Source organism: Parasteatoda tepidariorum, chromosome 11, assembly GCF_982258835.1.
Source record: "Parasteatoda tepidariorum strain Cologne lab strain chromosome 11, Ptep-v5.0, whole genome shotgun sequence".
NCBI classification, from domain to species: Eukaryota; Metazoa; Arthropoda; class Arachnida; order Araneae; family Theridiidae; genus Parasteatoda; species Parasteatoda tepidariorum.
The window spans coordinates 96,095,104-96,109,472 of NC_141765.1; positions in this window are offsets into that span (position 1 = coordinate 96,095,104).

The window sequence follows — 14,369 nt, forward strand, 5'->3', positions numbered from 1 at the left end:
ACACAATATCCATAGATCGTAATTTTGACCTGAACTACAGCACGATCGAACTCTGTTTTAGTTATCACAGAGGTATTTATTTGTTATGGCGACTTGGAGGACTTTGTGACCCAAACAGATTTAAAGTGCACCAGTCACTATTTTGTACGCGGAGAGTCTTCAGCTGGTGGAGATCGGACTCACCACTTCTCGGACATGGGCCTAACGACTAACCAACCAGGCTATCCTGGCTCCGTTGAAAATTACATCTTTTTCCAGGTCGGTTCCTGGTACCCGGTAAAAATTTTATTTCTGGTTAAAACACGGATTTATGTCCCGATAGGTTAAAATAATATAAATTTTTATAATTTTCTATAGAAAAAATATTTTGAAAGGTTTAGTTTGAAAGAAATTTACAACGCACCTACATAAATATGAACGTCTATTTAGTTTTAGTTTTATTTTAAAACTAAATTTTAAAAAATGAATCTAAAAAAAATGTGATGAATGTTTGAATTTATAATGATTGACGTAAAACTTAGTTGAAGTTGAGAGTTCTGCTAATTGGGAACTTTATACTTAATTCATTTTTCATTTTACTTAACTTTTCCATAGCATTCAATAACGTAGCGTCTGTTAAATGAAGGATATTTTTAAAAGAGTTCAATAAAAAGACAGTAATATTGAATGAAAAGTATTTTAAGTATCAGGATTTAATTTTTAATCACCCGATGACTACAAACGTAATTATCGAGTCATGAGATATACTTTAGTACAATCAGGGGCAGTTTCAGAAATTTTTCCGGGGGGGGGGGGTCATAGACTCAGATTCTCTCCCCCCCCCCCACAATTAATTTGTTTCATAAAAGGAAAAAAAAATTATATATATTTTTTTTTGAAAAAAAAAAGCTTGGTTTATTACTGTCATTTATTCTTTTCATAATGAACAATAGAACAATACATAAACAATTCAAGTATACAAAATCTTTAAATAATAAATGTAATGCGTTTTTTAGAAGCTTTGGCAAATCTGTCAATGATTTTTTTAACATCCAAATCAATTTCTCGATAAATGTTTAATGATGAGAGTCCATTTATAATTAATATTTATTGTAATTTTTAAAATATTTTATTTCTTTTGTAAACTATTAAAAAAAAATATTATTTTTTTTTCTCCAATTTTTTTTGAGGGGGGTGGGTCATGACCACTATTCGCTGGATTCGCCACTGAGTACAATTTCTTGAATTTTTATGTACTTTGTGAGCATATCATATTACCGATGCTGAACAGAAAATTCATATATCGGTTTTGTTGTCCCTAATGTTACGATTCTACCTCAAAATCGAATTAATTTTGAAAATTCAAAAGATATTTTATGTGCTAGTTCATGCAAAAAAATGCAGATTTTCTTTCCTGAAATGAAATTAATGTGTATTTGCGATACAGGGAGAAGAAAACTATGAAACATTCGCATGGTTAGACCGGTAATTGGAGAACTTTAACCAGATTTGTTAGAAATTTAATTTATTGAGTTCATGGTTAAAGGAGATATGTTTTAATAAAGATACAGATTTAACATACTGATGACTAATTATAAAATACAACATGCTATTCAGAATACTTAGTGCAAAGTAGTTGTCACCATTTTTGTTATTCAGTAACATTAAAATTTTTAATTACCGTAAGATAAGATGCACATAAGAGTCTCTAAAGTTATAATTACAATACAATATAAGGTTTAAATCATTAATTTAAAATGCATTTATACACTAATTCGTAAAAAAATTTAAATGTAAATCGAACATCCGCGTAACATATAGCACTGAGAGAATTTCAAGACGAATGCAAACTAGGCTTAACAGAAAGAAATTATACATTATACTATCTAACAGGCACTGATTTACAGGAGGGTATTCGTTCCCAGAACCCCAACTCGAGCTTGTACGGACTCCCAAACTTTTCTTATTTCTTAATAGTATTTTCAGTAAAAAATATTGTTAATTATACAGAACAGTGGTAGATGGATCATGGTTTAGAGTTCCCTTGCCGTCAGGCTAAGTGTAGAGGTTCTCGTGATCTTCCTCCCCAAGTAACGCAAATAAGGGTTAGTTCCATCAAAAAGTCCTCTACGAAGGCAAATTCCTCACTATACTTGATCCCGGAGTTCCCTTGTCTTCTGGATTGGATTCAAAATGACAGAGTTAAACATTTGTATTCGTAGACACAAAAATTTGGGTCTGCTGTTCAACGACGGTTATATCATAAAAAATAAAGTGAAATGATTTTATCTTACAACCGTCATTGAACTGCTGACTAAATTTTGAATTCATTACTACCAATGTTCAACTCCGTAGACTTTGATTTTTGAACCCAATCCAGAAGACAAGGGATCAAGTATAGTGAGAAATTTGCCTTCGTGGAGGACTTTTTGATGGAACTAATCCGCATTTGCGTTACATGGAGAGAAAAACCACGAAACGGTTATTCTGGCGACAAAGAGATTCTTACCCATGATTAGTCATCTACCACCGAGGATTTCTCAAAGCAACGACTGCTCCAAATTCCGGATTTTGTGGCTGTTTGATAATGAATCTCTGATCCGCAACAATCTTTCTTCAAAAAGTTTTCTAAAGACAGATTTCGATTTTGTTGTTGTTTAGCTTATTTTGATAAATGTTGTATAATTTCTTCGATTTTGAGTTCAAGATATTCAGTTCTTATATCATTTTGAATGTGATTTTGGTATCTCGCATCATAAAAATCATTTATTTCAAGGTTATCAAAGCAAAACAAATCCGAAAGAGACGTGTTTTTATTATTTTTTTTAATGAATTTCATCGAGATTTTTTATTTTTACTTTTTTACATAGACTGTTTTTATGAAGGAAAAACAAAATGTAGGAATAGGTAATGTGAAATACACGCATTTTAGGGAGTCATTGTGACTTGTCGCAGGAAAAACTTCATTTCAGAGAGCTGCCTTTTTTTTTTGGAATTTTTTTTAACTAATAACCCGATTTTCACACACATATAGGCTAAAATCAGTGTTTCCCAAACTTATGACTTTTGAGTACCCTTTCTAAATTTTTCGTAACGCTGTGCACTCATTAAAAAATTTATGCATCTTTTACTCTAAAAAATTTGTGCAAAAATTAAAAATCGCAACTGGCTGTTGGCACCACTAATTATTAACTCAGCAAAATATAGCCAATAGAAAAATACGTAATAGAAAATTTTCATGGCTAGCTTTATTTTTAAATAAATTATTTTGAAATTTTCGTTTGTTGCAAGATATTTCGCATAATAACGCGTACCCCCGCTAAACTGTTCCCGTATCCCTGGAGGTACGCGTACCACACTTTGGGAAACACTGGGCTACATGAACAATTTTCGAAACAGTACTTACTTTATTTTTGAACAGCATTTAAGGGTGATTATTACGGAACACTTTTTATACAAATTAGCGTGTACCACAGTGGACGGATAGTAAGACATAGTTTCACAATCAGCGGTAAGTTTGTGGAAGGGGGAAAACTTTGATCAGTCTGCGAAGCGACCGAGGTTACGCGGTTCTCGTTTAACTGTTCGACCTTAAAGTACTCCACTTCACGGTCACGTTACCGGGCACCCTCTGCAGACCTCTTGGGATCATTCTCAGGAATATTTTACATATTGTCTCTGATTGTGGGAACCGTAGTGACACAGGGAATAAAGTACTCCCAATGAAGTCACTTAAAACCAAGTAACATGGGTTCGAATCCCAATCATAGCTTTTTGATTCAAATCCATACCCGGTAAAAATATCCTCACTGGTAGACGGATGATGGGTTAGAGTCCCCTTGCCGTCGGAGGTTTTCCTCTCCATGTAACGCAAATGCTGGTTAGTTCCACCAAAATGTTTTCCACGAAGGCAAAATTTGTCCCAATATTTGATCCTGGAGTTCCCTTGTCTTCTGGATTGGGTTTAAAATGACAAGGCTACAGAGGTCGTAAACTCATGGTAGGTTCGGCTGTTCCACGACGATCATGAAATAGCATATTTTAAAGATACAGCGCGATGCAAATAAACTACTACATCTACATTAAGTAATCATTTATTGAATTATTTCTTGGAAGATAAAGCACTTTTTTGGATCCTCTGCAGATTGTCCAGAATCGCACGATGATTGGATGACACAAACTTGTGTTCCGGTGGTGATCGATCGGACAACATGAGAAAGAAACACAGAAGGTTGTTGTTGTAGTTCATTTACGTCGCACTAGAGCTGCACAATGGGCTATTGGCGACGGTCTGGGAAACATCCCTGAGGATGATCCGGAGACATGCCATCACAATTTTGATCCTCTGTAGAGGGGATGGCACCCCCGCTTCGGTAGCCCGACTACCAGCACACGAAGTCGAGCACTTTACGGTAGAACAGTTTAACGAGGACCCATACCGCACACCCTCGGTCCCTACGCAGACTCATCCAAGTGGTCACCCACCCGCAGTCAGTGATGCTTAACTTCGGTGATCTGATGGGAACCGTGTCTTATCGATCAGTCCACTGCGGGACTGAAATATTTTGTAATTGTATAATTATACTATATAATCTAAAAAATATTAATTGGGTACTTGCACTTCAAGAATAAGGTCACGGATACCCACTCATATGACCTATGTCAGCGAAATCAAACCGTAATTTCATGTTAAAGTTGAGCTAAGTTAATCCACATTAATTAGAATGTTAATTAATGTGAAGTTAATTAAAGATGCCATATCACAGATTGACTTTGTTGAAATACAATTTTTTCTCGTCTATGCCTTACAGTAAAATTAGATTTTTTGTTTGTTAATATACTTTATTGTAACCGTTTTATGTACCCTTTGATGCATAATTAATTTGTTTATGCTCTTCGTTTCTGTGTTTGTGTCAAGTAAGAAATATAAAGTGAAAGAATATAGAATGCGATTTTTAAGAGACTTTATACTTTTCAGGATTGGCTAACTCGAAATAGAATGGAAAGAACAGTTGCTAACGTAAATAAATGCCACGTTTCAGCAACCAATCAGGATCGAGATATCCGTACTACGTCACTTGCTTTTATCCCGTTAAGTGTTGTAGTAATAATTAATAATAATTTAAATTTATATCAAATATTTGAATTCGTCTAGTTTCTAAATTAGAGTATGCATGAGCTGAAAATGAATAAAACAAGTTGAACTTATTGAAATGATAGTGAAAATTATAAATGATTATTCGGAAAATATATTTTTTTATTGATTGTTGATATTATTCAACTTTTATCGATAGTTTGTGTTCGTAAAATTTAACGATCTGTTTTTTTTTTATTTATTTCTTTTTATCGTTGCGATAGTTGAAGTTCAAAATCGTCGCCCACTCCAGAAATTTATGATAATTTTTTCCGCTCTAACTTTAGATAAATGAATGCTTATTAACTCCGAATTTTCCTTTTTCTTCATTAATACAAATTTATCATTGTTAAACCTGCTTTCTTTCGAATACTGTTTTCAAGAAATACTGTAATTGAATACCGTTTTCTTTTGAGTTAATAAGTTCCAGGCAATTTTTAATAAAGGGATATCTTTTTCATAATTCATTCAATGTTAGATAATGTTATTAGATTAACTATGTATACATATATTTTTAAATTTCGTTGTTTTTTTTCCTCTTGTGTTTTACTTAATTTCTCAAAATTTACCAAAACCTATACCTATTATAAAACATGGAATTGTGTGGTTTAATGCCCGGTATATACTAACCAGCACTGCTAATACTGATGCTTATCTATCCTCAGCGATATTAAAATATCAAATAAATATTATAATATCAGCGAATAAATTAATATTAAATAGGATATAAAAAGTATTTTGGACATTCACCAAAGTGACTATGTGATTTTTGACATTCACCGGTGAAAGTCGACATTCTTTCGACATTCACGGTACGCAACTCAGTAATTAGGTTAGAAGCTGTACGTTTACTGATTTACTCAGGTTTGGTTTCAAAACAGTGGAGCAAAATGGCGCACTCAGTTCCCCAAATATAGATCTAAAATTTTGAAATTTGTCCATTTATATTGTAAAAACGTCTATCTTAGACCGTAATGAAACTGATTTTAAAGAAAATAAACCACCTCTATTGAATTTTTATTTGTTAATAGCGCCATTAATAAAATCGTTTGGGTAACATAAAGACTTGACACGAGCAGTCAAGAATTTCATTTTTTAGCAATTTTTTACTGTGAAGTAAAAATATTTTATTTTAATATCTAATCTGCAAGTACATTTTTCTATTTTTTTAAATATAGATTTTCAATTCAATTCCTTCCCCCCCCCCTCCGCTAAGTTACGCGAATTAACCTTATGCGCGTCTATACATAATTGCTTGCATTTTCCCCAATTATTAAATTATAATTTTAAAATTAAATGACATGTATTGTAACAACCGAAATATGCAACACAATTTTTCATTTCGAGGATGAAAAAATAATCTAATTTTAGCGTATTTTAGCTGCTGGGCCACGGTAACTTACGTTACATTCACATAAACTTTATTGCACTGAGAACTTAGAAGCAAACAAATAATACTAATTAATACACATAAAGTGATTTCTTAAAATTACAATCAAAACCAAAAGGAATCTAATTAAAATAATTAATACTTTTCAATTTAAACCGTGTCAAAATCTAAAATTAGTGTGGTAACTTACGTTCCCGAAAAAGGAATGGCATATATTTGCAATATGCCTGTACAATATGCAAGGCAAAATTGTACAGGCTACTGGTGACGATCTGGGAAACATCCCTGAGGATGATTTTGATCCTTCCCCCCACCCCACCCCAATATGGTAGACTTAGTGTGAAATCGAGAACTTTACGATAGAACAGTTAAAGGAGGGCAGATACAGTGCACCCCAGTCAAAGAATATATAGTTTGTCTATGGTAAGAACCGGGATTTGTTGATCACGATTTAAATCAAATGATTTTTTTAAAAAAAATCATTGATTTAAATCAACTAATTGTTTTTAAATTTATATATTGATTTTAAAAGTTAAAAAACAGTGTTTTAAATTATTGATACTTCTATTATTTCGTTTTCTTAGTTTTAAAATTTACTTTAAATAAATTGCTGCATTAATTAATTTTAGTTAACGAAATTACTTTCTTTCTTGGTGTTTGTTAAATTCCAACACATTTGGAATTACATTTTTATAAATGTTTTGATTCTTGAGATTGAAAGTACAGATTAAAGTAAACATTTAATGCTATCTTAATATAGACTTGCATAGCTGTAGAAAGTAATTAATAAACATGATTTTTTTCAAAAAATAATGCAAATAATGTTAATTAAAATTCCACCTTTTAAATGAAAAAGCGTGGAATTAAAATCTACATTATATTTTATTGGTAGAAAATGTATATTTCTGAAGCTTGAGGTTATATTAAAAAGAAATTACCCTAATATGCCAAAAATAGAAAATGAAAAAAAATAAAAAAGGCTGATGAATTCAGATATTTTTCTCCTGATATAGTGTCATTCTTCTCTTCAAAGTCTATTTGAAGCAGTAGGGCAGTGTTTCCCAAACTTATGACTTTTGTGTACCCTTTCTAAATTTTTCGTATCGCTGAGTACCCCTAATAAAAAAAATGAATGAATTTTTTACTATGAAAAATCGCACAAAAAGTAAAAATCACAACTGGCTGTTGACACCACTAATTATTAACTGTTAATTCTGCAAAAAATATCCAATAGAAAAATACGTAATCGTAAATTTTCATGGCTAGCTTTGTTTTTAAATAAAAATTTTTGTAATTTTCGTTTGTTGCAAGATATTTCGCATAAGAACGCGTACCCCTGCTAAACTGTTCCCGTACCCCTTGGGGTACGCGTACCACACTTTGGGAAACACTGCAGTAGGGTTATGTTAGCAGTATGGTTATAATGTGTTTACAGTATCTTTGACATTATCTGATTTTCTACAAAGAAAATTTGTGAAAAAAAATTCCAATGAGTACATAGAACTTTAAAAAAAAATTCTTTTAGCTTAACTTATCTATTTTGATATAGAATTAAAAATAATTATTTTAATATAAAAATATATAGATTAAATATTTATTTATTTTTTGATGAATGTCTACATTTATAAACACAATCTGTTACATTTATTTTGTCATTTTAAAAATCAAGAAAAAAAGAGAAGAAATCACAATTTTAAATTAAAATTATGGTTTACTAATTGAAACTTTGTTTTAATAGTCATAGTACAGGGGTCTATCCAAGCCAAATTTAGTACCGTTTAGCGGTACCTTCACAAATTCAACTTTAGGAAAAACGGTAGAATAATTTGACAAAATACTTTTTTCTTAAAATTTTATTTTTGTGTCTCGTAAGAAACGATAAAATATAAAAAAATATCTATTAAAGATTAATATTTATATCTTTAAAAAAATTGTTTTTATGTCCGTGTCACCCCCTAGATTGTTAGCACAGGAGTCGCTAAAATCGATAGTGATGCAAATATGACATTCCTTTTGACCTACACTTAATGTGAACTATTTCAGTAACAACAGGCATCCCTCTCCTCTGCTTTCTAATTATTATTATGTACTGCATTTGAGGGGGTCCATTTGACGGACACTTTAATGATTTTTAATATTTTTTTCGGTTCAATGGAGAACAATGATATTAATATCAAGTCACTGGATGGGAATCAAAATTTCTGACAACATATATCTATGCCAAAAAATATTTATTAAACATCTTTAAAAAAAAAAATTTTATGTCCATGTCACCCCATAGATTGTTGCTAACCATTTGTTAGCACAGGTGTCGCTAAAATCGAAAATAATGCATATATAACATAAGTCGGGTTAAGAATATTCTTTTTGGCTACATTAAAGATCCTTAAAAAATTTATTATTTTGTCCATGCCACCACATCAAATTTATGATTTAAAAGTTTATTTTCATTTCTAAAATCTAGTAATTTACACGATTTTTGTTTCATTCGCTAAATAGCTAGATGATTTATAAATCATCTTAACTATTCTATTTCCCATAATGAAATATAAATATAGTTTTAGATAATATAATAACTTTTCACTGGAGATAGCAGAATTGCTCATGTGCATAACTTGCGCTACTTAAAATGTTACGTACGGGGGAAGCTAACCTGAATATTCCAAATCTCCCTATTGAGTCATATTTTGAAAGCAGATCTCTAAATATTAATTTAGTCTCAAAATTTTGAAATTATTTTTAGCAGTTTTTTTGATTTATTTTATTTTTATTAAGAACTGTTAATGGGGCTTAGGGGACACGCGTCTTATCTGAAAAAGGTAAATTCGACGATGGAAATTTTTTTTTCACTAGATTGCATTTGAAATATTTTGAAATATTTTACGTTTATTGTTTTCCTAATGCAATAATTTAGCTTTCGTTATTTGTTCTTATCTATCACACAACTATAATTTAGTCATTATAACAGCTAACAACATTTTAAAAAAATCATTTTTCATACAATTTTTCATTAATATTGTTAGCTAATAGACAAAATTTGTATTCACTTTCATGCATATTTTATATGATACTATTTTATTATTATTCATATAGCTTTAAAATCAATATACTTTACCTTATTGTAAAGCAGGGGTGTCAAACTCAAAAGCTAACTTGAGCTAAATAACTTTAGGTGGGCCGCAAAAAAAAATCAGTGTTCATTGAAACAAATATTTTTATTTTGAATAGTATATTGTGATAAACATATATAAAGTAAAATTATTGTTTGATATTTGACATCTCTTCTCTGCTACTATCTTTCCTATTTCGGGAGAAATTTTGTCAAATTTGAGTCGCACTGAATCTCAATCACTTCCATTTGCATAGTACTGGGTACTGAGTCTATATTTATTGAGAAAATCGAAGAAAGCAAACAAAATTTATCTTCCAAGGAATTAAAATCTTTAAACTTTGTTTCAAATTCTGTTCTAAGATTTGAAATGTTTTCTGCGTATTTTTGATACGATGCAGTATCCCTGGAATGGCAGGTGCCGCAAGCCAATTAGAATTTTACATTTTCGCGAGTACAATTAAAATGTCGTATAGTTTATAAATAAAGTATATTATAATTTTACATGCTGGTTTCCTTTCTAATTAACAATTCTATTTTATTTTTACTTTGCATCGGATATATTGACTGGGCCGCAAAAATGTTCATCTCGGGCCGCGAGTTTGACACCCCTGTTGTAAAGTAATCAACTGAGTTAGAAATGTTGGCGATAAATAGAACAATTATTTTTATCTTAAATTCTATTCCTACTTCAGTTTCTCGACACATAAGTGAAAATATCAATCATATTTCACTGTCCCTTAAAAAACCCACTTATCTAGAATTGTATTGGAACATTTTTATAAAAACGAAAGTATTTATTAAAATTAAAGAAATGGAAATAGCTCGGGACCGAAATTTTCCATGATTCAACAGAAAATGCTTAGTGTATTTAGTATTGTTAGAAATGGATTGATTTTCCAATAATTAATATCTGCGGGAAGGGAGGCGAATGATTGTTAAAAAGAAATTGTCATTGAATTGGCACAAAAAAGAGTAAATTCTTTTCTTTTTTTTGAAGGGGGGGGGGGAGAATGATGCATAAAATAAAGTATATGCTGAATTTTCATCAAAAGACTTGAAAAGGTAAAGTGAAATCTTTCAAGAGGGCATCCAAAGGATTATTAGAACATAAACCTGTTTCCATTGTCGATTTAGTTCAATAATAGAAAACTAATAAAAGCCTCTTCCCTTTATTGAAACTAAAGTTACTTTTAAATGCGAGTTTCTTATTCTTCATTGAATGACACCAATGTTCAAACCAATTATTCTCTGGGTGCAATATTACATTTTCCTTCTCCTGCGTTGAATGGGACATTTGTCGATCATTTTTTTAATTTCCCGATACATAACAATATTAACAATTACAATTTTCTCAACATTAACAATTTTCTCATAATTTTGAATATTAATATATCATCAAAGATAGTTAAAAGATCTTTAAAAATTAATTTAAAAAAAGAGTTTTGAATAAAAATAATCTGAACATTTTGGAACAAAAAAAGTTCCGCAGTGGACTGATCATTAAGACACGGTTCCCAGCAGATCACCAAAGTCAAGCATCATTGGCTGCGGTCAGTGTGCGGGTGGGTGACCACTTGGATCAGTATGCGTAGGAACCGAGGGTGTGCGGTATGGGCTCTCGTTAAATTGATCTACCGAAAAGTGCTCGACTTCGCGTGTGGGCCGTTGGGCTACCGAAGCTGGGATGTCATCTCCTCTGCAGAGGATCAAAATTGTGATGTCATGTCTTCGGATCAACCTCAGGGATGTTTCCCAGACCGTCGCCAATAGCCCATTGTGCAGCTCTAGGGCGACGTAAATGAACTGCAACAACTGATGTATTTTTTCACGCTAAATTGAATGGTTCTAATTCCATGACGGTGGATGGGACTAATAGTTTAGAAACTATAACAGTTTCTTTTACAAATTCGTAAGTGTACCTAATTATACATCTGTTATTGCTAACTAAATAAGTGAGGCATTGTTTTCTTTATGTTATTTTAGGCTAGATCGAATGAGACTATACACGAGTAAACATATCGACTATTTTCGTTACAGAAACCCTTCGCGACTTTTAGATTAAGGAAAGGATTAAAGATCTTTAAAAAAAACATAAGACGCTGAGAAGAGATAAGTTAACTTCGAAAATTTGGTTCAGCAGCGTTTTTTTTTTCTTCTTTCCTTTTTTGGACGTATTATAGTTTCATTGCATGTAGAAATGCCTTTACAACAATTACAGAATTGCTTCATAGAATTACATTTGAAATAAATATTCCGTAATTGCTTAAGTTAAATGAAACTTACTTTAGCTTCTAAGATATTCCATTCTGTACTTTTGTCAACATTAAGAAATAGTTTGTTATTTAAAGATTCAGGGTCCATTTCACCCTAAATGAAATGAAGAAAATAAAACTTATTAATAAAGATATAATTTCATTTACACTTCTGCTCAAAAAATAATTTGCGAAATAAATGTGTGAAATTTGCTGGAATCTAAGATATTAAAATTATTTCATGCAAATGCCGAGTAAAACAACACCGAGCATTTGATTATAAATATGTCTCCCATAGTTAATTTGCCTCGCATAATTGATTTTCCTCACACAATCAGTTAACCTCCCTCAAATCAGTCAATTTCCTCTTACTAATTAATTTACCTCAAATAACATGCAGCACAAAACACAAAATTTTACCAGCTATTTTCTTCGTGGATCAAAATGACTTAAGGTTGTCTTATTGTTTGCTCAGCTGTCATTTTACAAATTATAACTATTACAAAACGGAAACACAATTGCCTTAATCTTGCCATCTAAAAGCTATGATTTGTTATAAAGGATAATAAATAAATTTTTTTTACTATAGCCAAAACTCTTTTTTAAAAAATGACCAAAGTTACCCCGGTGGTCAAAGTGATAAAATAACCGCACTGATTGAGAATTTTTTTTTCTTAATTTGATTTCTACTTTTAAATGCTCTTAGAACTGTTAAGCATACGCTTGAAATATTTCTGGCGTGAACTTTAATGTACGGAAACTTTTATGCTTTTAGTTTTTCACAATTGGTTAGGATCAAAAATATTTGCAATAATGTTGAAAGTTTTCGGGAAGCTGTGAATAATTTTTTGAATATTTTGAGTAATAAGAATTTTCCTTTTAATTTTTGTAATATCAATTTTTTAATTAAGAAAATGATTGAAGAATTCTAGGTTTTTATATATTTTTTTCTTTTAACAGGGCGCAATTCAAGTCTTAACTGAGCAGCCCCAGTTAAGCATTCTATTAATTTGTTACGTATCTTTTTTTTTTACTTCTTTTATTTCTATCTGCGCAGTGTAGTAGAGGGCGTTGTTTTCTTTAGCTTTTAGTGCTTCCTTTTTCGATGTTTGACCTGGTTAAGTGAGTTTTTATTTTCTGATGATTTTGTTTGAGTTTCTTTTCTAAATTGGTTATTTATATTTCATGTTTTTTTCCCGGACTTCTATACAAAACCATCGGGGTACTGAGGGAGTTAATTTAGGCATTTGCTTAGAAATGGATTTGTTTTATGGCTACCGGGGCCGGTACCCCCTGAAGACGTCGGCTTCGGTGGTCATATTTTTATTTTTTTATTTCCTTCGTTTCCTTTATTTTTATGCATGTATCTGGTGTAAAAAATGTAGTCCTATATGTTTCTTTTTTTAATAAAAAAGGAAACCTTCGAAATGTTCTTTAAAAAATTGCCACTTTGTCTTTTTTATGGTGAAACATAGTTTAAGTTCTCAGTAAATTTTAAATTTTCATTTCCAATGTTGATTCAAAAATTGCGAGATTTCAAAATTTGCATTCTTTGTGAAGTTTTGTGAACAATTGCGGCTCTTATTGGCATCTTTTTATGCACTTTTTTATTGTCTAAATTGATGAAGTATTTACAAAATTATTTTAATGTTTACATCCATGAGTACTTCATTTATCGGTTTAATTGGTTAAATTAAACCAATTTTGTAAAGTACTTGTAGTTGTTGTAATTCATTTACGTCGCACTAGAGCTGCACAATGGGCTATCGGCGACGGTCTGGGAAACATCCCATAGGATGATCCGAAGACATGACATCACAATTTTGATCCTCTGCAGAGGGGATGGCACCCCCGCTTCGGTAGCCCGACGACCTGCACGCGAAGTCGAGCATTTCACGGTAGAACAGTTTAACGAGGACCCATACCGCACACTCTCGGTCCCTACGCAGACTAATCCAAGTGGTCACCCACCCGCACACTGACCGCAACCAGTGATGCTTGACTTCGGTGATCTGCTGGGAACCGTGTCTTAATGATCAGTCCATTGCGGGACAAAAAAAAACACTTCAAGACATCCTTGCTGGAATTCGAACCCGGGACCTTTGGATTAGAAGTTCAACACGCTATCCACTGCGCTACAAGGACCTGTAAAGTACTATCTGAGTGATTTTACAAATACGGAAATATTTAAACTATGTTATTTTCTAAAAATAAATTGTGAAAAATTTGAAAAAAAGAATCACTGAAAAACTTATATAACTTTAGCAGAGCTTACAAGTACTTATTTTATTTTATTTTAGTATATTTTTTAAGTTGCAGTTTATCGCGTGAATATTGTATTAATTTGTTTTATGTAATTCGTTGTGTCCCATTCTTTTCGTTATAATTCTCCTCTAGGTAGTATTTCGTGAAAAACTAAATCAAATTTCCACCAATAAGCAGAGCTTTCTAATTACGAGGTAGATAAAAAAAATAATGAATTTTATTTACACAAATATTTTT